We start from the raw sequence: 26,407 nt of genomic DNA, 5'->3' as shown, positions 1-26,407 counted from the left end.
GAGGGAGGAATGCTTGTTTCTTCCTTTCCAAAAACACTCCACTCTCCGAGTCCAAACAGAGCAGTGTCTCGCTGCAGGGAGAGAGAGACAGTGTGTGATAGTGTAGCCGGTGATTTACGGGGCAGTGGACAGTGGCTGTCAGACCTGGCTGTGTTGTCTTAAGGTCTAGCCGGGGCTGACACGCTCTTCCTCTGCTCCCGCCGGGCCAGGTCCTGGGCCTGCCACCTCGTCCACATGGACCCCAGATGGCGGAGGACATTCCAGAGGCGTTCATCACCCACCCAGCCACTCCTGGGTGAAGCCACCACCACCACCTCCAACACCTCCACCACCTCACGTAAGCTTCTGTTTCTGGTCCTGGAGAGTAAGAACCTGAGCAGCCACAACACATGGCCCCTACACATTGCACGATACATGGTCGTTTTAATTTTTTTTTAAAATCATCCTTACAAAAAGGATGGACGGGTGGATTTGAATATATGATAGACCACATCAGGTTATCTGCTCATGCACTGACACTGATGTATTCTGGGAAACGTAATGTGCTCAACTGTAGACAAGATAGGATCTAACTAGGATCTCACAGGCTTCAGGCCAAGTTTAATGATCTGATTACATTTAGATGAGGAAACCTAGAGATCCTCTTCCTGTTCTTTAAGCATGTTGCCAGAGATCACTGGTAGATAACGGATGTAGGTAACAACACTTCAGGAACCCAACAAGGACTTCTGGACTTTTGACACACCCAACCTCCGCAATGCCTCCAAGCGGTTATGTGAGTGACATCCGCCCCAGGTGTGTGAGTGACATCCGCCCCAGGTGTGTGAGTGACATCCGCCCCGCACCTTTGCCGTTGCAGCATGTGACCTCGTTACTCAGTCCAATCAGATAAGCTTTTCTCTGTCTTGTCCTGTATCTGATACACACTAGTTTCCCCTGACCCACTGACAGATGTAGTAAAGGAGTAGTAAGGCTATTATGACAGACCTGAACTTTTGACCAGAGGGTTAGAGGTTGTCACACGGGTGTGAGAACTTGAGCCCAGACACTTAAAGTGAATGACCTTAGTGTCTATTCAGCTGTACAAATGGATAATACCGGAGCTCTGTGAGTGGTTACTATATTACCCTGGAAATGGCAATCCTCCAGAATCGACTTATCATCAATAACACTGGCTGTATTTACTCATCGCGATCATGATCATTATGACCATCATTAGCATCATCCTCACTTACCTGGCAAAAGTCTAGTTATAAGTACTGACACTTCATCTACCACCCACGGTTATTACACGATCTTAAAAATCTCACTTGAGAGGACAGTTATGGCTGTATAATGATGTTAGACATGTCAAGAGCTAAAGGCAGAATGATAACTCTAAATTGAGTCAGTCCACAAAAAGCCTCTCCTCGTGTCTTGACATCTATAAGAGCCTGTGGAGTATCTGGTTGGTCCATGGTTGGAGTCCCTGTGCGCTCCCCACCCCTGGGTCCTGGCTGAGTGAGAGGTCACAGTTTGGTGGAAGCAGCCCCTGTGGCCTGGTTCCCCGCCCTGTCACGAGCCTGTTACTGGGGGGTTTTGTTTTCATGGCCCCGCAATCCCAGGTCCCCCTCGTTTGCACCAATTAGCAACGACAGGAGCCCAGCTGGGCCAGATTACCGACGTCCCGCCTGCCTCTCGGGTGACCGGTGTGAGGGGCTAAGAACAACGTGAAGGCGTGAGAGAAATTGGAGAGAGGGCTGCCAGCAACAATCACATCATTCACCGGAGGAGCACAGGACAAATCCGGCATGCCTATCACACTCTCTCAGACACACACTCCGAGTGTCGCAAATTCATGCACATACAGTGGCGAGAAAAAGTATGTGAACCCTTTGGAAGGACCTGGATTTCTGCATACATTGGTCATCCAATTTGATCTGATCTTCATCTTCAAGTCACAACAATAGACCAACACGGTGTGCTTAACCTGATAACACACAAACGATTGTATTTTTCTTCTCTATATTGAATACATCATTGAAACATTCACAGTGTAGGTTGGAAAAAGTATGTGAACCCCTAGGCTAATGATTTCTCCAAAAGCTAATTGGAGTCAGGAGTCAGCTAACCTGGAGTCCAATCAATGAGACGAGATTGGAGATGTAGGTTAGAGCTGCCTTGCCCTATAAAAAACACTCACACAATGTGAGTTTGCTATTCACAAGAAGCATTGCCTGATATGAGCCATGCCTCAAACAAAAGAGATCTCAGAAGACCTAAGATTAAGAATTGTTGACTTTCATAAAGCTGGAAAGGGTTACAAAAGTATCTCTAAAAGCCTTGATGTTGATCAGTCCACGGTAAGACAAATTGTCTATAAATGGAGAAAGTTCAGCACTGTTGCTACTCTCCCTAAGAATGGCCGTCCTGCAAAGATGACTGCAAGAGCACAGAGCAGAATGCTCAATGAGGTTAAGAAGAATCCTAGAGTGTCAGCTAAAGACTTACAGAAATCTCTGGAACATGCTAACATCTCTGTTGATGAGCCTGTAATATGTAAAACACTAAACAAGAATCGTGGGAGGACACCACGGAGGAAGCCACTGCTGTACAAAAAAAACATTGCTACACGTCTGAAGTTGGCAAAAGTGCACCTGGATGTTCCACAGCACTACTGGCAAAATATCCTGTGGACAGATGAAACTACAGTTGAGTTGTTTGGAAGTAACACACAACACTAAAAAGCTCATCCCAACTGTAAACTATGGTGGAGGGAGGATCATGGTTTGGGGCTGCATTGCTGCCTTAGGGCCTGGACAGCTTGCTATCATCGACAAAAAAATGAATTTCCAAGTTTATCAAGACATTTTGCAGGAGAATATTAGGCTATTTTTTATTTTACCTTTATTTAACTAGGCAAGTCAGTTAAGAACAAATTCTTATTTTCAATGACAGCCTAGGAACATTGGGTTAACTGCCTGTTCAGGGGCAGAATGACAGATTTGTCAGCTCGGGGGTTTGAATTTGCAACCTTCCGGTTACTAGTCCAACACTCTAACCACTAGGCTAACCTGCCGACCTTCCACCAATTGAAGCTCAACAGAAGTTAGGTGATGCAACAGGACAACGACCCAAAACACAGAAGTAAATCAACAACAGAATGGCTTCAACAGAAGAAAATATGCCTTCTGGAGTGGCCCAGTCAGAGTCCTGACCTCAATCCGACTGAGATGCTGTGGCATGACCTCGAGAGTGGTTCACACCAGACATCCCAAGAATATTGCTGAACTGAAACAGTCCAAAATTCCTCCTGACCGTTGTGCAGCTCTGATCCGCAACTACAGAACACCTTTGGTCAAGGTTATTGCTGCCAACGGAGAGTCAACCAGTTATAAATCCAAGGGTTCACATACTTTTCCCACCCTGCACTGTGAATGTTTACAAGGTGTTTTCAATAAAGACATGAAAACCTATAACTGTTTGTGTGTTATTAGTTTAAAAAGACTGTTTTGTCTATTGTTGTGACCTGGATGAAGATCAGATCAAACTTTATGACCAATATATGCAGAAATCCAGGTATACCTTTTGTTGTCACTTTATGTACCGAGCCTACACCATCATTCACACTCACTCTCATTGGACCTATGTAGACACACTCCTACTCCTTCTGAGTTTGTTTTTCTCTCTCTCTCTCTCTCTCTCTCTCTCTCTCTCTCTCTCTCTCTCTCTCTCTCTCTCTCTCTCTCTCTCTCTCTCTCTCTCTCTCTCTCTCTCTCTCTCTCTCTCTCTCTCTCTCTCTCTCTCTCTCTCTCTCTCTCACATACATGTTGACTCACATTTACCTTACTATTGTGCACAACGACATCCCACCAACACATACGGTTATCCCCTTCGACATGGCAGGATACAGCTTTAACAGTGGAGCAGCAGTTTACGTTGGGTACCACTACTGGTTTGAACACCATGTGTTTGTCCCGGATGTGACCACCACGCATCCCCTGCCCTGTTCCGTCCCGCACACCTCACCCTCCAGTCTGTTTTCGGGCTGTCGGGCACCATAAACGGCAGCGGTTGGGTGAGGGGGAGGGGGAGGAAGAGGAGGATGGGGGACAAAAAAAAGCAGGGGAGGGAGCTGGGCCTTAAAGGGATGAATGAGACCTACTGTATGTCCACGGGCTCCTGAGTCGACGGCTCTCTCACTTTACGAAAGCCCAGAACGTCTCATGCACCATAGACAAACTCAAGGTTTTCTCCACAGCACCGGTAGAACGGGCCCATTCTCACATCAACAACATCAAGTGTCCGTGAGATTTGCTTAGAACACCTGTTCCACACCCCACAATTTCCTGAATCTGTAGCTAGAACACAACGTTCAGTACAATTGCTTTCTGGATCTGCCATGATTCTCTATACTGTATGTTTTTTTGTCTTCTTAAAATGGCATTTGTATCAAATAAGATTTACATTTCTATATGAAATATACTGAACATTGGCCAATTCTCCCTGAACTGGCTTGATCTCAAAGGGGCATGGGCTGGTACAGTGATATAAACCTTACAGGGCCTTCTGGGTTAGTGGAAGAGAAGGGTCCCAGGCTCTCATTATATTGAGACACCTTGGCTCCCAGTCCACCCTCCACATTCCCTCAGGCTCTGATATTTGCATTCTAACATTTACGAAGTGCCTGAAAACATGTCTGCCATGTTGTCCATCTCAACAGACACTCAATGGAATGTTATTTTCAAAGAAGTGGAATGTCCTACCCCGAAATATCTATCTCTTCCCTCCTTCTTTTCTCTCCTTCTACCCCCACCCCACCCTCTCTCACTCCTCTCTGTCAAAACAAACAGATTGAGACCTCTTTTTTATTTATATGGTCCGAACACACGGTGCATGCTACTCACTTTGCAGCAGGCATTTATAAACAGCTCAAAAGGTATTTTTCTTGAAAGGTATCTGACATAACTAGTGCTGGTTCTCTCTCTGCGTCCTCTCTCTCGCTCTGCGTTCCTGGCAGATAGGGTCCTAACCGCTGCTGGGGGAACTTTCCTGGCTCCGTGGGACCCGGGACAATCAATCCTTTCATAGTGGGCAAAAAATTCGGCCCCTGGCTCCATCCTTAGCAGTTAGGCCGCAGGGAGAAGGTCTCTAACTCTCACTTTCACTCTCTCAAGCCACCTTGGTTTACAAAGCTACCTTTTTACAGGTTTATATTTAGAACAACTTATTTTTCACCGCTGACCATTTCTTTTAGCTACTGGGGTTGTCGTGGAGGAGGATTTTTTTTTCGAAAGACATCTCTAAATGGCTTGCTTCGTGCAAACCAATTTGGAAAAGGTTTGGAAGCATGAGGGGGCTGGGTGTGATGGTGCCCTGTGTGTTTCCCGTAAATGAGCTGTGTGCCTTATTCGAAGAGTTGCGGTAAACGCCAAATGAAGATTAGATCAACAAAGACGCTCAGATTCAGGGGGATTTGAGATGAGTGTCGGTATTCAGTATATCTGAGGACGGCCTCGCCGTGCCAAATTCAGACTGGAAACAGGAAACATCATTGATCATCAAAACATACATCACTGCTTCACATCCTGAATGAAAGACATACTGTCGGTAATGAAAGTGATCATTGCTTCCCATGTCTTCGCATAGGTAGGACACAGACCTATCAAGTCAATGATAAGCAAGGCTGGATTCACTTAGGAATAAACCACAGCATAAAACCTTTTGGGTTGCTAGAAATTCACTTCATACAACCCACCCTCCTTTTGCTTTTGCTTTAAATAGCCTTCTGTCTTACGCGACCACACCAAACGTAACGTATCACACAAATTTGAGGGTTTTCAGTCTTTACGTTTACTATGTTACGTCCAGTCGGACCTTTGCGCTGCCATCCGTTTGAGTGGCTCTCAATCTCAACATTACAAATGAAATGAAATCTGATCAAAACATTGAATCGAGGAGTTTTGACATTGAAAAACAAATGTCAAAAACAAAAAGCAGTCCCAGCGGTCCAGTCTGTCTGTAGGCGAATGAGAATCCCTCTGTTGACCGCAGAGGAGGTAGAAGGCCTGGGGCAGCTAGCTGGATGCCTGGCTGCAGGCTGCGAGGAGGGGTGGCTGATCCTGTTCTCAGGAGCTGTCTTGCATCCTGGTGTCACGTAATACTTTTTTTTTCTTCCAGGAACCTGCGAGGATTTTCACTGCGCTAACAATGTGTACTCATTCATGACTCACCGTCACTTATCCCTCACACAACCCACTGGCTTTCTCTCTCTCTCTCTCTCTCTCTCTCTCTCTCTCTCTCTCTCTCTCTCTCTCTCTCTCTCTCTCTCTCTCTCTCTCTCTCTCTCTCTCTACCACAGTAATGTGTGCTGTTAAAAAGAACTCTCTGTGTGCAGGCCTTTTTTCAAACTCACCATTATATCTCCTTATGAAGGTGTGCCTATGGTGTAGCATAACCATACTCTCAAAAATGAAACCCCAGATGATTCTTTCATGTTACATGCACAAATCAGGTGATGCTGTTGTTCTCCTCTGTCTCTTTGGCTTCACTCTATCAATATGGAGGCCATTTTCCTTGCTGTTTGCGGCTGGCTGATGTCAATTGTTTCCCCTGTGTAACAAATGTCTTATGACCTGTGGTTCAATTTTGCACTTGTCCTTCTTGAATCTGACGTTGGCCAAATGGCGGTATCCACGTGTAAGACCAAAAATGTGTGGCCACATCAGATTCAGGCCACTCCATCAGAAGAGGGCAGTAGTCAGGGGCAAAAATGTTGGTTTTGCACATGGCTGCCGAAATCCTTCATGTCCGGCAGGGCAGGGCACACAGGCTGGTTCTGTTCAGAGTTTCTTTCAGGGGTCTTTTAATTCCACAGGCAGCCGGAGGAGACAGAATTAGTGATACAGTGGGTGATTTTTCACTGCTAAAGGTTCAGGGCTCCAAACCAAATAAATAACACAGATGAATTTACTGTTTTTTTTCCTCTGGTCCACGCTGAAAAAAACCTTCCCCACATTCGACATAAATAGAAGAATAAATAGGAAAGCATAGAGTGGCATAGAGTGGCAATTTAAAGGTTATGGTTGAACTTCCACAGGTCAGACAAGTTCTCAGACTTTACCCAGCGCAAACACCTCAATTGGCCCAATGTAATATTTCTACCTTAAATAGTTTTTTTGTATTGTCAGGAAGGAAATCACCCTTTATTTGAATGTAATAAATGGAGGGTAGTGAATTTTACTTCTCTCGCAAATGACATATACCAGCTGAATGGCCTTTGGACACAGGCTTCACAAGTCTATCAATGGGTGAATTATGTGTCCAGTTTAAGGCCATGCTTTCTAGTCCATTTAAAGAGGAGAAATAACACGACTCACCACAGTTATACTTAAGGAACCTGGGAAGGAGACGGGCACAGAAACAGCCACTGGAAGGTACAGTTAGTGCAGCGACGTCCTTAGACAGTTTCCTTCAAAACATCCGCTCCATGAATTAGACATCTTATTTGCAGAGCCACCCCCCCCCCCCCCTCCCCCACCGTCTTGACCACCTCCCTCTTCTGTCCAACTCTCTCTGGAATAAATACCCTGGTGTGTTTCCCTACTCGAAGCTGGGTAGAGAGACACCAACACTAAGCTCTTTGTACACTATACATATGAAATAAAAATATAATTACATTCCTTTAATTGCATCGTATATTCCTTTGTATGGGCAGGGGGGGCAGGTGAAATGCACCGTGGACATTGATACGGTAACTCATAGGGGTGTAGATATAGTTATAGGCCTTATTACGGAGCACCTCCACAGTCTGCCTTTACAGGGCTGTGATCTGAACATTGGGATGAAAGCAAATTAATGTGCAGGTTATTTGATATATCATCATAAATACAAGCATCAGATTCAAAGTCATTACTTGGTTCTTCCACAAAATAATCCAATATCCATTTAGAATTGACTAAGCACTTGGTAACATTGTTGGTAAGCATGACTTACTGTTATGTAACTTGGCTTTGGAATAATAGTTTTGATTCAGTTTCTACTACTCCCCCAACAGGTGCAGGGTGATTAGTAATGTGATGTCATGAGAATCTTGTTTTTCCCTCTCTCTCTCTCACCTCATGTTGTCTCTCACTTCTTCTTCAACTACTTCCATTACACACTTTCCTCTTCACCTCTACCTCAATCTCTCCCTCACTCTTTCTTGCTCTCTCACTCTTTCTGTCTCTCTCCATTTCCTCCTTCCTCCCTCTCTCCCCCTTTCTCTTTCTCTCTCTCTCTCTCTCCTTCTCTCTCCATTGTTGTAGGTACATTCAGGTGTCCCTGCGATAGAGCACTCAGTCTGTGGTTAATGGATAACTCACCGGGCCAAGGCAGCCATGATGAAACGTTGACATTTCCCTCCGATTATTCATCCCCCTTTGTTCAGCAGGCTGGAGTGTTTGCTCACGTCCTGGGCGCTGGGCGGAGGCAGGGGGACCTATCTGAGGCACTCCCCGCTGTTTGTTCGTCCTGTTTGCTCAATATGGGCAGCAGGGCCATGGGGCTGGGGATGGGGCGACCACTGGTTGGGGAGAGAGAGGGGAGACAGCCTGAGACAGTGTCAGAACAGATCCCAAGGTATAAAACTTAAAGAACCAGCAGTGCAGCAGGTTAACGGATCAGTTCCACAATAACAGAGATTTTTAGGCACAAGTTGATCGATTATTGAATGGAGCTAGATACTTTGGGCTCCCGAGTGGCGCAGCAGTCCAAGACACTGCATCTCAGTTCAAGAGACATCACTACAGTCCCTGGTTCAAATCCAGGATGTATCACATCCGGCTGTGATTGGGAGTCCCATAGGGAAGCGCACAATTGGCCCAGGTTTGGCTGGGGTAGGCCGTCATTGTAAATAAGAATTTGTCCTTAACTGACGTGCCTGGTTAAAAAAATATGGTAATAGAATAGTACACATTTATTCAGCATTATAATGTCAGTTGGAGGTTTGTATCTATGATATCACTTTGCCATTTTGGGATGTACAGTACCTCAACGTTTTATGTAACTCTACAGTAAACAATGCACAAACGTACAATATATTCACTAAATTACAGTTCATACAATATTGGCATATGATTCACATTGACGCACTTTAATTCAACATTTCAATGAGCGCACATTTTCTCTTGGGCCTAGATAAGGTCTTTATGACTCTTATTGAGGCGGTGCATGTAAAACAAGCCAACAGCTGACCCTCAAAAAACCCATCTGCCATAAGGAGAAGCTTCCTCTCACTCCCTCAACACAGTACGTGAAGCCGGTTGTTCTCAGACACATTTTCTAGATGTCATAAAACGGCTCTATAATCGTTTATAGTCGGCCGGCTGCTAAGAGAGGAATTAGCCTCTGGTCTGTGTGAGCCTAGCCCTCCCTTGTGTTATCGCCTCTGTGAGGGGGCGGGTCCATAGTTCCAGATAGCCAGTGGGAGACTCTGCAGATAATTGAACCACCTGGGTGAGGGATAAGGGGGCAGGGAGTGGGGGGCAGCAGGGGGACAAGCTCAGGTAGATCACTCACATCCAGAGCCGGGGCCAAAACAATGCCTGGCTGCTCAGAGTAAGAGGAGAGTGGATGATCGGGTTGACTGGTATTGTGTCCACTATTTGCTCATTTACTCACCTGGCAGATAGCTCTATCTGTGAATGGATGGCTGGGATGAGGATTTCAGCCCACTCACAATGCCTGGCTCAGGGATTAGGCAGCAGCAGGGCTAGGATGCATAGTGTTAGGAGATGAAAAGGTTATCAAATGGTATGAATAATATGGAGTATATGGAATTTATTGAATATACTATTAATGGCACAGTCTTTATATTCTGTGTGGGCTGTTATTGTACAGTTCAGTGAGAAGATGTTCTCAAAATCGGTTGTAGATGCTCCCCTGAACCAGCTGTAGATGTATCCATTCACAATGGGTTTTCCCATTTAACAGCATCAGTTACACCTGAACACTTTGTGATTGAACCTAAAAGTTTCTACACTCTGAGAAAAAAAGGTGCTATCTAGAACCTAAAATATTTCTTTGGCTGTCCCCATAGGATAACCCTTTGAAGAACCCTTTTGGGTTCCATGTAAAACCCTTTCCAAAAAGGGTTCTACCTGGAACCAAAAAGGGTTCCCCTATGGGGACAGCCGAAGAACCCTTTTGGAACCCTTTTTTTCTAAGAATGTAGGGTAAATTCAACAGTGCTGCTCATATTATCACCTGATGATGGAAGTTTCCCGCCTGCCGAGACAACTAGTGCATCCTAGAGTTTGAGAGAAGGCTGTTTGTGTACACCTGATTCTGAGAGAAGCTGGGGGAGAGACACTTGGGGAAGGGTCCACTGTGGCTTTTACAACTGAGTCAACACACTGCTAATTGCTTTTAATGGGATCAGCGAGAAGCCTCTGTGTGAACCTGCCCGGGTCCAGCCCTTGTTTGGTCGTGAGGGCATCGGGTGATTGTCTTCTAGTGCAGGAGTTCTCAAACAGAGGTACTGCAGGGGGTCCCCGGCCAGATCTCCCCCACACCCAAATGTGTTTTTCTTAAAACAAATCTTTAAAAAATGCTAGCAACATCAGATTAAATTAATTTGGCCAAGGGGTCTGTTAAATAAGTTTAGAGGGTGCATTACAATACCATGTAATATTATTAATCTACATTATAAGCTACAACTTAGATGCACAACATTGCCTGGGAGGGTCACAGGGATCCACAGTACTCTATCAATGATCCAACTTTCAACTCAATACTGTATTGCACTGTAATTTAAGTTTTAAAACGGCAAAAGTGGCTCTCTGCCCCATGGGAAAATGTGTATAATTGCAGGACATTTGCTTTAAAACAGCAAAATGTTATTTCTTGTCCCATGGCAAATGTGTAAAATTGCAGGAAATTACCTTGGAAACTGCTAAATGTTATCTCCAATGCGAAGAGGGGGGGGGGCATTAAAAATGTTATTATCCAGGGCCCGAGACTTGGTTAGTCTGACAATGCACTGCAGAAGTTATAGTAAAACTCCTACTTTAATGCACTCTAAAGTCAGAGTTGTGCTCTGATTTTAAGGGGGACGTTGATGAATTTGCTATCTTTGTTTAGTGTGTCAACCAGGACAGGGAAGGCACACACACACACATGCACGTGCACGCACATGAGCACACACACACACACACACACACACACACACACACACACACACACACACACACACACACACACACACACACACACACACACACACACACACACACACACACACACACACACACACACACACACACACACATGCCTCTGTATGCCTCTCTGACATAATGTGTAGGCTGTCAAGATTGTGAAGGGTGCAGTGTAACGAGACAACGACTCAGCAAGAAACAACGTGCATTGTGGGAAGGATGCACTTTAAGATTAAATTCACCATGACGTCAACCGCGTGATCCCGCAATCTCTACATCTGGGTTACCCCAGATATATAGGTTATGTATTTTGGAAGTTTTCGATATACAGCATAAGCGTGAACCAGTGGTGTAAAGTACTTAAGTAAAATCACTTGAAAGTACTACTTAAGTAGTTTTTGGGGGTATCTGTATTTTACTTCACTATTTGTATTTTTGGCAACTTTTACTTTTACTTCACTACATTCCTAAAGGAAATTATGTACTTTTTTTCTTCATACATTTTCCCTGATACCCAAAATTACATTTTGAATGTTTAGCAGTACAATAAAATGGTCTAATTCACACACTTATCAAAAGAACATCCCTGGTCATCCCTACAGCCTCTTATCTGGTGGACTCACTAAACACATGTTTCGTTTGTAAATTATGTCTGAATGTTGGAGCGTGCCCATGGCTATCCGTAAAAAAATAAAAATAATAATAATAATGCTGTCCTGTTTGCTTAATATAAAGGACTTTGAAATTATTTATACTTTTACTTTTGATACTTAAGTATATTTGATCAATTACATTTACTTTTGAAACTTAAGTACATTTAAAATCAAATAATTTTGGACTTCAACTCAAGTAGTAAATTTACTGGGTGACTCACTTTTACTTGAGTCATTTTCTATTAAGGTATCTCTACTCAAGTATGGTGTGAACCCAAAAAGGGGAAGACGTTATTCATTCAGACTTTTCCCCCTCTTCTGCATTGCATTGGAATAGTATTGTGAGGAGTACTCAGGAAGGCCTGACTGCTCTCTGGAAATATAGAATGTGCTCGTCATTGTATTTGAACCCAGTTTAACGTTGTGAGACTGTTTCGACAGGTGATGTGTGATATATAACCACTTCATCTATAAACAGTGGTGAGAGTTGGAGGTTATACTAGACCAAGATGTTTGCCAAGCAAATAATAGCACAAACAATAAAGACATTATGATTACCATCACCATTAATGATAGCGGGTTCAATCAGAGAGTACACACATGCACTGTTGAAAGTGTAATTGTTTGGGTTTATCAGTATGATTTCCACCCCTTGTCATGGTGTCTTAATTAGAATAAACAGGAAAGCAATCCAGTCAGTGTTTGGTCTCCAATAATGTCAACAATAATGTGAGATCTGAAACTGAAGCGGGTAGAAGCAGGTATTGTAACATAAATGAAACGCCCATTCACTGTTTACTGCAGTGGGCTAAATCAGGGTCACACAGAGTGTTTCTTGGTCGTCTTAAACAAAACTACATTGAAACAAAAGTAAACATACACTTCAAGCACATGGTTATGGGTAGAAGCAGGTTTGATTTGATTTGATATGATATGGGCTTAACAAAACGTTGGACACCTCTACCAAGTCAGATACAGAATTGAAATGTATTCAATTTTGAGTTTGCATTCCAATATTACACTTTATATATATCCCAGAAGACTGAAATATAACAAAACTGTTTGACACAGGAACACCGGATTTGCAGCCTTTTAAAAATATTATTATTAATTGTGAAAAATATGAATGACAATCCACCCATGAGGCCACTAGGTCATTTGACTGCAGGAAAGGGCTTACGATCCATGAACTCAGCTCTGTAGATTATGTAAACCTCCATATTCAGACATAATGATTAATTGCGCCGTAAATTACATTACAGCTCACTACTGATCCACGGACAGTTCATTTTCCTAGGCCGAATCAAAAACTGCAATGTAGTGGTTATGACCTGACACTGGGAAAAGGTCTGTAACAACAGTTAATGTAATAACAGTAGTCCATTTAATAACTGTAATATATTTTCTCTCATAAAATTGGTTATAATAGCGGGCTCCTGACTGATTCTGCTAGTGTGTCCGTTTTTTTTTTCCTTCACTGATCTGAACTTTTTTTGTGCGTAATGTTTTCGCCATTGTTTCCTATGACCGAATAGAGCTTCTGGACATCAGAAAACCGATCACTAACCTCTTTTGGATGAAGATTTCTACTTCAACGAGTCGGCGGAGCTAGACATACTGCTCACCCCAGACAAGGCCCTAATCCCGACGCTCGGAATAGAAAGAGACGGTGATATAGAGGCCACCCTGATGAAACTACGGTGGTGAGTAAATAAACCTCCTCTACCATCCGTTCTAATGGCGAATATACAATCACCCGGAGAACAAACTTGACAACCTCAGTTTGAGACTATCCTGTCAACGGGACCTGAAGAGCTGTAATGTCTTACGCTTCTCTGAGTCGTGGTTGAACAAGGACATGGATTATATACATCTAGCTGGTTTTTCTATGCATTGGCAGGACCGACCGGTAGCATCGAGTAAGCTCGAAGGCGTGGTGTGTGTCTCTTTGTTAACACCAGCTGGTGCGCAATCCCTAATGTCAAGGAAGTCTTAAGGTTCTGCTCGCCTGAGTTAGAATACCTCATGATAAGCTGTAGACCATACTATTTACCAAAGAAAGTTTTTTAAATCTATATTTTTTTGTAGCTGTCTATTTACCACCACTAACCGATGCTGGCACTAAGACCACAGTCAACAAGCTGTATAAGGCTATAAGCAAAGAAGAAAATGCTCATCCAAAGGCTGTGTTCCTAGTAGCCAGTGATTTAAATGCAGAAAACTGAAATCTGTTTTACCTAATTTGCCGTGCACGACTCCAACACCATCACTAACGGTGGTAGGCCTGATCACCGACGACGATGAGAGATCCTATAGGGAGGAGGTCAGGGACCTGGCAGTGTGGTGCACGGACAACAACTTCTCCCTCAACATCAGGAAGACAAAGCTGCTGTTCGTGGACTATAGGAAACGGAGAGCCGAGCACGGCCCCATTCACATTGACAAAGCTGTAGTGGACCCAGTCGAGGGCTTCAAGTTCCTCGGTGTCCACACTACTAAGGATCTATCATGGTTCAAACACACCAACACAGTCGTGAAGAGTGCACAACAACACCTCTTCCCCATCAGGAGGCTGAAAAGATTTGTCATGGGCCATCAGATCCTAAAAAAGTTATATAGCTGCACCATTGAGAGCATCTTGACTGCCTGCATCACCGCTTGGTATGGCAACTGTTGGTATCTGACCGCAAGGCACTACATAATTTAATGCATATGGTCTAGTACATTGTCAAAGACTCAAACCACCCAATTCATAGACTGTTCTCTATGCTACCGCACGGCAAGCAGCACGGACCCTAAACAGCTTCTACCCACAAGCCATAAGACTGCTAAACAGTGAGTCATTGTGTATCTATTATTACTTGTATTATTATGTGTTTTACTTTTCTAGTACTTCTCTATTTTCTCTCTCTCTGCGTTGTTGGGAAGGGCCTGTAAGTAATAATTTCACTGCTTGTCCACCCCTGTTGTTTATGAAGCATTTGACAAATAAAATGTGGGTAGCCTAGTGGTTAGAGCGTTGGACTAGTAACCGAAAGGTTGCAAGTTTGAATCCCCAAGCTGACAAGGTACAAATCTGTCGTTCTGCCCCTGAACAGGCAGTTAACCCACTGTTCCTAGGCCATCATTGAAAATAAGAATTTGTTCTTAACTGACTTGCCTTGTAAAATAAAATTACAAATTAAAAAATGAAATAACTTGCCGCTTAAAGGGTCAATCAGCAGTTGAAACAATCACAAAGCTCACTGCACACCCCTTTTTTGGTAAAAAAAAACACCTCAGGGATGGGGCTAAAGAAATGTAACCTCGCTCAAAGGCATAGACAGAGCTATAGATGCAAGGACTGATCATCCATAATATTCAAATGATAGTTTTAACCATGTTGTGAGGCTATACAGTGTTTGTTTACATTTATTTTGTGTACAAAAATTGGGTTATTACATTAACCGGTATGTAATCATTTTTGGGATGAATAATGTAATAACGTTAACCGATCATACAGTATAATAGCATAACAAAATCAATGTTTTATGTAATAACTCCCTCAATTTGATGCACATGCCACCACCCACAGCCAATTATAACACAAACAAACTCATGCACATCATACAGGAATACTCATACATAGAGACACTCACAAGCACACTTTGAAATGCACACACATGCATAGTCATAGACACACACACACACACACCAAAGTAACACATTGAAATGTATACACACACACATACACACCCGGGAAACATTGGCAATCGTAATAAGAACACCTTTGTGAAACCATTCATGAATATGGAATGTGATTTCCAAAATAAAAGTCGCAATAGAACACAGGTTTACTTAGGCCGGGATTCAATCTGATAACGTGATAAAATGTTAAATGATTATAGTAATAACTTTTTCTGACTATTATTACGTTATCCGGTGGTTATTTCATGTAGGGCAATTGGTGTCATTTTAAAATGTGTTAAATTCCTCCAGATATTTCTACTATAAAATGACTTGTAATACTTTAATGAAAACAGGACTTTTATTTCAAAGATTACATATGATTGATGTATTCTCTTGATACTCCCCATCCCGGGTCCGGGAGCGTAATCATCAACTGACACCAATTAGCATAACGCAACGGACATAAATATTACTAGAAAATATTCCTATTCATGAAATCACAAGTGAAATATATTGAAACAAAACTTAGCCTTTTGTTAATCACCCTGTCATCTCAGATTTTGAAAATATGCTTTACAGCCAAAGCAAGACAAGCATTTGTGTAAGTTTATTGATAGCCTAGCATAGCATTATGACTAGCTAGCAGCAGGCAACCTGGTCACGAAAATCAGAAAAGCAATCAAATTAAATCGGTTACCTTTGTCGAGCTTTGGATGTTTTCACTCCCAGTTAGATAGCAAATGTTCCTTTTTTCCCAAAATATTATTTTTGTAGGCGAAATAGCTTGGTTTGTTCTTCACGTTTGGCTGAGAAATCGACCGGAAATTGCGGTCACTATAATGCAGAAAAATATTCCAAATTAGCTCCATAATATCGACAGAAACATGGCAAACGTTGTTTATAATCAATCCTCAAGGTGTTTTTCAAATATCTATTCGATAATATATCAACCAGGACTGGTGGCTTATTAATAGGTAAGAGAGAAACAATGGCCGCATTTGTCCTTTACGCACAAAACACTCTGAGAGACTTCAGCTGACCACTTAATGCAATGTTGACGTTCAGGCTCATTTTTCAAAATAAAAGCCTGAAACTATGTATGAAGATGCTGGAGGAAACAGGTACAAAAGTATCTATATCCACAGTAAAACGAGTCCTATATCAACATAACCTGAAAGGCCGCTCAGCAAGGAAGAAGCAACTGCTCCAAAACCGCCATAAAAATCTACATTTACATTTAAGTCATTTAGCAGACGCTCTTATCCAGAGCGACTTACAAATTGGTGCATTCACCTTATGACATCCAGTGGAACAGCCACTTTACAATAGTGCATCTAAATATTTTAAGGGGGAGGGGGTGAGAAGGATTACTTTATCCTATCCTAAGTATTCCTTAAAGAGGTGGGGTTTCAGGTGTCTCCGGAAGGTGGTGATTGACTCCGCTGTCCTGGCGTCGTGAGGGAGTTTGTTCCACCATTGGGGAGCCAGAGCAGCGAACAGTTTTGACTGGGCTGAGCGGGAACTGTACTTCCTCAGTGGTAGGGAGACGAGCAGGCCAGAGGTGGATGAACGCAGTGCCCTTATTTGGGTGTAGGGCCTGATCAGAGCCTGGAGGTACTGAGGTGCCGTTCCCCTCACAGCTCCGTAGGCAAGCACCATGGTCTTGTAGCGGATGCGAGCTTCAACTGGAAGCCAGTGGAGAGAGCGGAGGAGCGGGGTGACGTGAGAGAACTTGGGAAGGTTGAACACTAGACGGGCTGCGGCGTTCTGGATGAGTTGTAGGGGTTTAATGGCACAGGCAGGGAGCCCAGCCAACAGCGAGTTGCAGTAATCCAGACGGGAGATGACAAGTGCCTGGATTAGGACCTGCGCCGCTTCCTGTGTGAGGCAGGGTCGTACTCTGCGGATGTTGTAGAGCATGAACCTACAGGAACGTGCCACCGTCTTGATGTTAGTTGAGAACGACAGGGTGTTGTCCAGGATCACACCAAGGTTCTTAGCGCTCTGGGAGGAGGACACAATGGAGTTGTCAACCGTGATGGCGAGATCATGGAACGGGCAGTCCTTCCCCGGGAGGAAGAGCAGCTCCGTCTTGCCGAAGTTCAGCTTGAGGTGGTGATCCGTCATCCACACTGATATGTCTGCCAGACATGCAGAGATGCGATTCGCCACCTGGTCATCAGAAGGGGGAAAGGAGAAGATTAATTGTGTGTCGTCTGCATAGCAATGATAGGAGAGACCATGTGAGGTTATGACAGAGCCAAGTGACTTGGTGTATAGCGAGAATAGGAGAGGGCCTAGAACAGAGCCCTGGGGGACACCAGTGGTGAGAGCGCGTGGTGAGGAGACAGATTCTCGCCACGCCACCTGGTAGGAGCGACCTGTCAGGTAGGACGCAATCCAAGCGTGGGCCGCGCCAGAGATGCCCAACTCGGAGAGGGTGGAGAGGAGGATCTGATGGTTCACAGTATCGAAGGCAGCCGATAGGTCTAGAAGGATGAGAGCAGAGGAGAGAGAGTTAGCTTTAGCGGTGCGGAGCGCCTCCGTGATACAGAGAAGAGCAGTCTCAGTTGAATGACTAGTCTTGAAACCTGACTGATTTGGATCAAGCAGGTCATTCTGAGAGAGATAGCGGGAGAGCTGACCAAGGACGGCACGTTCAAGAGTTTTGGAGAGAAAAGAAAGAAGGGATACTGGTCTGTAGTTGTTAACATCGGAGGGATCGAGTGTAGGTTTTTTCAGAAGGGGTGCAACTCTCGCTCTCTTGAAGACGGAAGGGACGTAGCCAGCGGTCAGGGATAAGTTGATGAGCGAGGTGAGGTAAGGGAGAAGGTCTCCGGAAATGGTCTGGAGAAGAGAGGAGGGGATAGGGTCGAGCGGGCAGGTTGTTGGGCGGCCGGCCGTCACAAGACGCGAGATTTCATCTGGAGAGAGAGGGGAGAAAGAGGTCAGAGCACAGGGTAGGGCAGTGTGAGCAGAACCAGCAGTGTCGTTTGACTTAGCAAACGAGGATCGGATGTCGTCGACCTTCTTTTCAAAATGGTTGACGAAGTCATCTGCAGAGAGGGAGGAGGAGGGGGAGGGGGAGGAGGATTCAGGAGGGAGGAGAAGGTGGCAAAGAGCTTCCTAGGGTTAGAGGCAGATGCTTGAAATTTAGAGTGGTAGAAAGTGGTTTTAGCAGCAGAGACAGAGGAGGAAAATGTAGAGAGGAGGGAGCGAAAGGATGCCAGGTCCGCAGGGAGGCGAGTTTTCCTCCATTTCCGCTCGGCTGCCCGGAGCCCTGTTCTGTGAGCTCGCAATGAGTCGTCAAGCCATGGAGCGGGAGGGGAGGACCGAGCCGGCCTGGAAGATAGGGGACATAGAGAGTCAAAGGATGCAGAAAGGGAGGAGAGGAGCGTTGAGGAGGCAGAATCAGGAGATAGGTTGGAGAAGGTTTGAGCAGAGGGAAGAGATGATAGGATGGAAGAGGAGAGAGTAGCGGGGGAGAGAGAGCGAAGGTTGGGACGGCGCGATACCATCCGAGTAGGGGCAGTGTGGGAAGTGTTGGATGAGAGCGAGAGGGAAAAGGATACAAGGTAGTGGTCGGAGACTTGGAGGGGAGTTGCAATGAGGTTAGTGGAAGAACAGCATCTAGTAAAGATGAGGTCGAGCGTATTGCCTGCCTTGTGAGTAGGGGGGGAAGGTGAGAGGGTGAGGTCAAAAGAGGAGAGGAGTGGAAAGAAGGAGGCAGAGAGGAATGAGTCAAAGGTAGACGTGGGGAGGTTAAAGTCGCCCAGAACTGTGAGAGGTGAGCCGTCCTCAGGAAAGGAGCTTATCAATGCATCAAGCTCATTGATGAACTCTCCGAGGGGACCTGGAGGGCGATAAATGATAAGGATGTTAAGCTTGAAAGGGCTGGTAACTGTGACAGCATGAAATTCAAGCACAAAATCTAGACTACGGTTTGCCACTGCACATGGGGACAAAGATCGTACTTTTTGGAGAAATGTCTTCTGGTCTGATGAAACAAAAATAGAACTGTTTGGCCATAGTGACCATCGTTATGTTTGGAGGAAAAAGGGGGGGGGGGGGCTTGCAAACTGAAAAACACCATCCCAACCGTGAAGCACGGGGGTGGCAGCATCATGTTGTGGGGGTGCTTTGCTGTAGGAGGGAATGGTGCACTTCACAAACTAGATGGCATCATGAGGAAAGAAAATTATGTGGATATATTGAAGCAACATCTTAAGACATCAGTCAGGAAGTTAAAGCTTGGTTGCAAATGGGTCTTCCAAATGGACAATGACCCCAAGCAAACTTCCAAAGTTATGGCAAAATGGCTTAGGACAACAAAGTCAAGGTATTGGACTGGCCATCACAAAGCCCTGTCTTCAATCCTATAGAAAATGTGTGGGCAGAACAGAAAAAGTGTGTCTGAGCAAGGAGGCCTACAAACCTGATTCAGTTACACCAGCTCTGTCAGGAGGAATTGGCCAAATTTCACCCAACTTATTGTGGGAAGCTTGTGGAAGGCAACCCGAAACATTTGACCAAAGTTAAACAATTTAAAGGCAATGCTACCAAATACTAATTGAGTGTTTGTAAACTTCTGAACCACTGGGAATGTGATGAAAGAAATAACAGCTGAAATAAATAATTCCCTCTACTATTAATTTGACATTTCACATTCTTAAAATAAAGTGTTGATCCTAACTGACCTAAAACAGGGAATTTTTACTTGGATTATATGTCAGGAATTGTGAAAAACTGAGTTTAAATGTATTTATCTGTATGTAAACTTCTGACTTCAACTGTACATGTAGTTTAACTAGTAATTTAACTACATTTTGCAATAGCTTGGTGGTAGTTGAACTATATTCTGGTCTTGGTAGTGTTTTCAGTAGTTAATAACTTTTTTGCCATTTGGCAGTTTAGCTAATTACTGGAACTACACTACTTTTTTAACAAAATACATTTTAAATGGATGAAGTAGGCAAGAATGTATTTTCTTTTTCGGGTGTCAGACCTGCTTAATTCTCACTTGAATTTGTTTTTGTATTTAATAGGATACATTACACATTATGTTAAGATCTGAGTACAGAGTGACACATTTTGTTAAGATCTGAGTACAGAGTGACACATTCTGTTAAGATCTGAGTACCGTGACATATTCTGTTAAGATCTGAGTACAGTGACACATTCTGTTAAGATCTGAGTACAGAGTGACATTCTGTTAAGATCTGAGTAAAATGACACATTCTGTTAAGATCTGAGTACTATGACACATTCTGTTAAGATCTGAGTACCGTGACACATTCTGTTAAGATCTGAGTACAGAGTGACATTCTGTTAAGATCTGAGTAAAATGACACATTCTGTTAAGATCTGAGTACTATGACACATTCTGTTAAGATCTGAGTACCGTGACACATTCTGTTAAGATCTGAGTACATAGTGACATTCTGTTAAGATCTGAGTACAATGACACATTCTGTTAAGATCTGAGTACTATGACACATTCTGTTGAGATCTGAGTACAATGACACATTCTGTTAAGATCTGAGTACAGAGTGACATTCTGTTAAGATCTGAGTAAAATGACACATTCTGTTAAGATCTGAGTACTATGACATATTCTGTTAAGATCTGAGTACAGTGACACATTCTGTTAAGATCTGAGTACAGAGTGACATTCTGTTAAGATCTGAGTAAAATGACACATTCTGTTAAGATCTGAGTACCGTGACACATTCTGTTAAGATCTGAGTACATAGTGACATTCTGTTAAGATCTGAGTACAATGACACATTCTGTTAAGATCTGAGTACTATGACACATTCTGTTGAGATCTGAGTACAGTGACACATTCTGTTGAGATCTGAGTACCGTGACACATTCTGTTGAGATCTGAGTACAGAGTGACATTCTGTTAAGATCTGAGTACAATAACACATTCTGTTAAGATCTGAGTACAGTGACACATTCTGTTGAGATCTGAGTACCGTGACACATTCTGTTAAGATCTGAGTACAGTGACACATTCTGTTAAGATCTGAGTACCGTGACACATTCTGTTAAGATCTGAGTATAGTGACACATTCTGTTAAGATCTGAGTACAGCGTGACCTACTCTTGCAATTTCAGATTTAGATATGACAATTTTTCACAAAGTAGTTTGTATGTAGTGAACTACTTTTTCAAAGTAACCTTAGTTAAATAAACTATATTTTTCTTAACAGTAGCTTTAGTGTAACATAACTTCCAGTGTGAAGTAATTGGTAGCTTGGTAAACTATATTTTCAGCACTGCCCCACAAACAGACTCAACATGTATTACAAACACACGCATTCATACACACTAACCGGAACACATAGGCATGTTACAAAATAACACACATACATACATTTTATTTCAAAATAAAAGTATATTGTATAACGGAGACATGTCTTTTTGTTGTCAACGTACCCAACCCTATGACACACCAAACACAGAACAGGCTTGGAGCAGAACGGGGTCAGCATTGCCCTTATAGCAGTTTAGGGTCAAAGTGTCTTTACTCATGGTCACAAAGGCAGTAGGAAATAGCCCCTGAAATGTGATGTGGGTGTGGTTAAACTTGTCTGAGACCTAAAGATTTGTGTAAGCTCCCTGTCTACGCTTAAGCTTAGCTTGGCCTGCAGGAACAGCCAAAATAAAGGGAACATTAGGGATCTGGTGGCACTGTTATGGTATTGGGTGAATTTTCTTGGCATGGTTTAGGTCCACTCAATCCCATAGAGGCAATGTAAACACCAATAAATATACAGGCATTCTGAGTGATCACCTTCTACCTATGGTGAAGCATTTCTATCCTGATGGGAGTGGTCTCTTCCAAGATGACAATGCCCCCATCCACAGGGCAAGAGTGGTCACTGAATGGTTTGATGAGCTTGCAAACGATGTAAACCATATTGCCATCTCAGTCACCAGATCTCAAACCAAAAGAACACTTATGGGAGATTCTGAAGCTGTGCCTGAGACAGCGTTTTCCACCACCATCAACCAAATGGAATTCCTGGTGGAAGAATGGTATCGCATCCCTCCAATAGAGTTCCAGACACTTGTATAATTTATGCGGAGGTGCATTGAAGCTGTTCTGGCTGCACCCTAATAAGACACTTTATGTTGTGGTTTCCTTTATTTTGGCAGTTACGTGTAGGTTAAAAACCAGTTTGTCCCATTGGTGCGGTGACCTGGATAGGTATCTGTGAGGAGGTGAAATGGGTGGTGGAGTGTCACATAGGTGGTTCTGTAAGCCACACTTGTGTGTTCAGAAACCTTTTTTGATACCTAAAGAGGTTAACGTGGCAGGACAGTAACTGGATGGTTGCCGGTTTTAATCCCATTGTTCTCAGGGAAATATCTGGCTGGTGTGAGCCAGACAGTTGCTGGTGTTATCGACTTCGTTCAAACCTGGGTGACCTATAACCTTGCTGAACTATGGGGCACATGTAGCCTCGATGGTAGAGGGGCAGGCCAACAACCGGAGAGTTGCTGGTATCTAATCCTAGATGCCATATCCTGTTGTTGTGCCCTCGAGCAAGGCACAACCACAAAACGGTTCCAAGGTGTAATGTTCTTCTTTATTTCAGGGGAGCTAACACAAGTCTTCAGGTCTCACACAAGGTTACTTAACATGCAAGTTTGGTTCCCCAAACTACCAAAACCACCTCTGTTACATTTCTAGACCCATCTGGGCAAAGATTATATCCAAGGACTCTATAACCCAGTCTACCACAAGGTCTCAAGCAAGGTTACTCATCATGTAATCTACCGTAGCATGTGTAGAAAGGAGCCTGAGCGGAGTTCCCATCATTTTCCAGGCGAAACGGAAGTTAGGTTGAAAATACTGTATCCCTGAAAACGAGATGTTACAACACTTTGTGTTGTGTGTATGGCGTGTCAGGGGTTAGGTACTGCAGAAATGAGAAGATCCAGTTGAACAGAAATTGGGACGGTGACATCTGCAGCGTTTGCTTTGAATGCGATCTTAACGACAACAGTGCCTTTAAACGCTACATAACCGAAAAGAAGGAGATCGGTTTGAATCCGGGTCTAAGTAAAGATGTTTTATGTCTTTATGTATGAGTATTCCTGTATGATGTGCATGAGTTTGTTTGTGTTGTAATTGTCAGTCAGTGGTGGCGTGTGCATCAAATTGAGGGGAGTTGAACATAAAAACGTAGATTTTGGTATGTTATTACATGATTGGTTGAAGTTATTCAATTATTAATACAAAAGGTTGTTACTTACCGGTTCATGTAATAACTACCAGTTAATGTAATAACTTATTACATTTAGCGGAAAAATTTAACCTTTCAACATTTTATTACGTTAACCGGCAAGTTATTACATTAACCGGTTTTATTTAATCAAATTTTAAAAAACACGATTACATTTAGAAAAATTCTTACATCGACCGGAGTTATTACACTGACCAGTGTTGTTACATGAACCATCGTTACAAGGTCCTAGACCAGCACTCTGAAACGCCTTTCTCTTTTCCACACACACATTTCTCTTCCTGCAAAGCTTTTGTGCAACTGTACACGAATCTCGTTCACAGTGTGTGAGAGAAGAAATGTTTCAGCAGACCCATTCCCTTCTGTAAATTCTGTATTTTCTTTATAGCCCTTTCCAACTACCTCTTCGGGCTGCTGGAAAACCTTCTCCTCTCCACCACTATTGACCGTGCCTGTAAAGCAGTGATGGTCTGGAATGTTTGCCGTTGATTGTTGAGCACTAGGTCAGTCATCTGTCTGATGGATGTGATCTTTTGACAGCTGAAAACTCCCAAAAGAACACAAGGTGAACACTCCCTCAGAACCTGGCCCGAGAGAGCTAAGAGGGAGAGTTTGGACGAGGATACACTGGGAGGTGACATGGTGGAGGGTGAAGGATGGGGATTCCACGGCTCTCCGTAGACAATGGCAGCAAGCTTTTCTCCCAATTTGTCATGCACATTATTGACAGGCCAACGTTTGGAAATGTGGGTTACTCCCGCTCTCCATTGACGATTGGGACCAAGGTACCTTGCCATTTTCTTATGGACTTGAATCACATTAGCAAAACAATGAAAGAGTTCAAAGCCTAACATTTAACAGTACTGGCAATATTTTCACTTCTAAATAGAAGCGTGAAATCACAAAGGAAGCACGTCCTTTAACTAAAGTAGCCTATCGAAGTAACTGCAATCTGCTAACAGGGTTTAACAAAATGCTAATCAACACGGTTTGTTGTGTATCAAAAAAGGATGAGTCAAACATTTCAATCCGTTTTTTAAAAATGTTTCCTATGTCAGGGGTTGGCTGCTAGCAGACTTGCAATGTTGTTGTCCAAAATGAACTGATAAGGGCCTTTATATTTTTTCAGTCCCCACACTGGCTGCAGCGCCAACTGATAAGACTGTCGCATACCACCTGTATTAATGATTGGTCAAGACCGCCTTTTACTCCAGCAGTTACCAGAGAACACGTCGGATTAGAAAAACAGTTGAACCCCTCTGTAAAATCGTAATATTTGAACAACTACAAACAAAACAACTTAAACAGAACTCAACCATCACAAACGGCAACACCTGTCTTTCCTTCTGTTCTTTCAGACGATCCAACCAAACCCAACATCAAAAGGAGTTCAACCCAAACCCCTCAGAGTAGCTGCACTGGAGCCATAGCCTTATGTCTAAAAGGGATCTTTTAACAGGACAGCGCACTCCAGCTCACAGTTACTCAGTCATTTGTTTGAAATGTAAAATTCCCACCTAATTATTAGGCCTCCCTCTCATGTTTGAGAGGTGGAACAAACTCCCTCACGACGCCAGGACAGCGGAGTCAATCACCACCTTCCGGAGACACCTGAAACCCCACCTCTTTAAGGAATACTTAGGATAGGATAAAGTAATCCTTCTCACCCCCCCTCCCCCCCTTTAAAATATTTAGATGCACTATTGTAAAGTGGCTGTTCCACTGGATGTCATAAGGTGAATGCACCAATTTGTAAGTCGCTCTGGATAAGAGCGTCTGCTAAATGACTTAAATGTAAATGTAATATGGCTTTTTCTTCACAACTCTGCCTAGAAGGCCACATCCCAGAGTCACCTCTTCACTGTTGATGTTGAGACTTGTGTTTTGAGGATACTATTTAATAAAGCTGCCAGTTGAGGACTTGTGAGGTGTCTGTTTGTCAAACTAGACACTCTAATGTACTTGTCCTTTTGCTCAGTTGTGCACCGGGGCCTCCCACTCCTATTTCTATTCTGGTTAGAGACCATTTGCGCTGTTCTGTGAAGGGAGTAGTGCACAGCGTTGTACGAGATCTTCAGTTTCTTGGCAATTTCTCGCATGGAATAGCCTTCATTTCTCAGAACAAGAATAGACTGATGAGTTTCAGAAGAAAGGTCTTTGTTTCTGGCCATTTTGAGCCTGCAAACGAACCCACAAATGCTGATGCTCTGGATACTCAACTAGTCTAAAGAAGGACAGTTTTATTGCCTCTATAATCATAAGAACAGTTTTTAGCTGTGCTAACATAATTGCAAAAGGGTTTTCTAATGATCAATTAGCCTTTTAAAATGATAAACTTGGATTAGCTAACACAACGTGCCATTGGAATACGGGAGTGATGGTTGCTGATAATGGGCCTCTGTACGGCCAATGTAGATATTCCATAACAAATCTGCCATTTCCAACTACAATAGTCATTTACCAATTTGTAAGTCGCTCTGGATAAGAGCGTCTGCTAAATGACTTAAATGTAAATGTAAATGTAAATGTTTCACTTGCTAACCTATATATCATCCATCCTCCCTCTTCAGATTACCCTATTTGTTGTATTTCATTGGAAAGGGGTTCCAGGCAGGACCGGCTCACTTCTACACCATGTTCCCTGTGTCTC

General features: G+C 43.4%; 1 long non-coding RNA gene across 2 annotated transcripts in view; it reads right to left on the bottom strand.

Annotated features, from left to right (window-relative positions):
- Positions 1–8,331: 8,331 nt before the first annotated feature.
- Positions 8,332–26,407, bottom strand: part of LOC124004659 — a 27,013-nt gene continuing 8,937 nt past the window's right edge. Inside the window, exons 1-3 of one of the 2 annotated variants that reach the window (XR_006833502.1) lie at positions 10,902–10,943; positions 9,640–9,730; positions 8,332–8,542 (exon numbers count right to left, since the gene is read on the bottom strand). This is a non-coding gene — a long non-coding RNA (uncharacterized LOC124004659). Of the gene's footprint in view, positions 8,543–9,639; positions 9,731–10,901; positions 10,944–26,407 lie in introns of those variants that run through there. The other variant, XR_006833503.1, reaches the window with a different exon arrangement.

Source organism: Oncorhynchus gorbuscha, linkage group LG19 (assembly GCF_021184085.1).
Source record: "Oncorhynchus gorbuscha isolate QuinsamMale2020 ecotype Even-year linkage group LG19, OgorEven_v1.0, whole genome shotgun sequence".
NCBI lineage: Eukaryota > Metazoa > Chordata > Actinopteri > Salmoniformes > Salmonidae > Oncorhynchus > Oncorhynchus gorbuscha.
The sequence above is the reverse complement of the archived record's forward strand: the minus strand, read 5'-3'. Positions and strand labels throughout refer to the sequence as shown.